Source organism: Hypanus sabinus, chromosome 28 (genome assembly GCF_030144855.1).
Source record: "Hypanus sabinus isolate sHypSab1 chromosome 28, sHypSab1.hap1, whole genome shotgun sequence".
In the NCBI taxonomy this organism is placed as follows: domain Eukaryota; kingdom Metazoa; phylum Chordata; class Chondrichthyes; order Myliobatiformes; family Dasyatidae; genus Hypanus; species Hypanus sabinus.
The window spans coordinates 20,595,640-20,596,041 of NC_082733.1; positions in this window are offsets into that span (position 1 = coordinate 20,595,640).

The window sequence follows — 402 nt, forward strand, 5'->3', positions numbered from 1 at the left end:
CACACACACACACACACACACACACACACACACGACACACACACACACACACACACACACACGCGCGCGCACACACATATACACACACACACACACACACACGCATACACACACCAGTCGAAACTGTGGTTTTCATATTCCTCCCATAGTTTTCAAACCCAGGCATCCTTTTGTTCTTCGCTTAAATGTTGCCCCCACCTCCACCCAAACTACCAAACTACCAACTGCATCGCCTTCCCCCATACACCTCTCTCTCTCTCTATCTATCTATCTCTCTCTCTATCTATCTATCTCTCTCTCTATCTCTCTCCTCTCTCTCTCTCTCTCTCTCTCTCTTCTCTCTCTCTCTCTCTCTCTCTCTCTCTCTCTCTCTCTCTCTCTCTCTCTCTCTCTCTCCCTCTC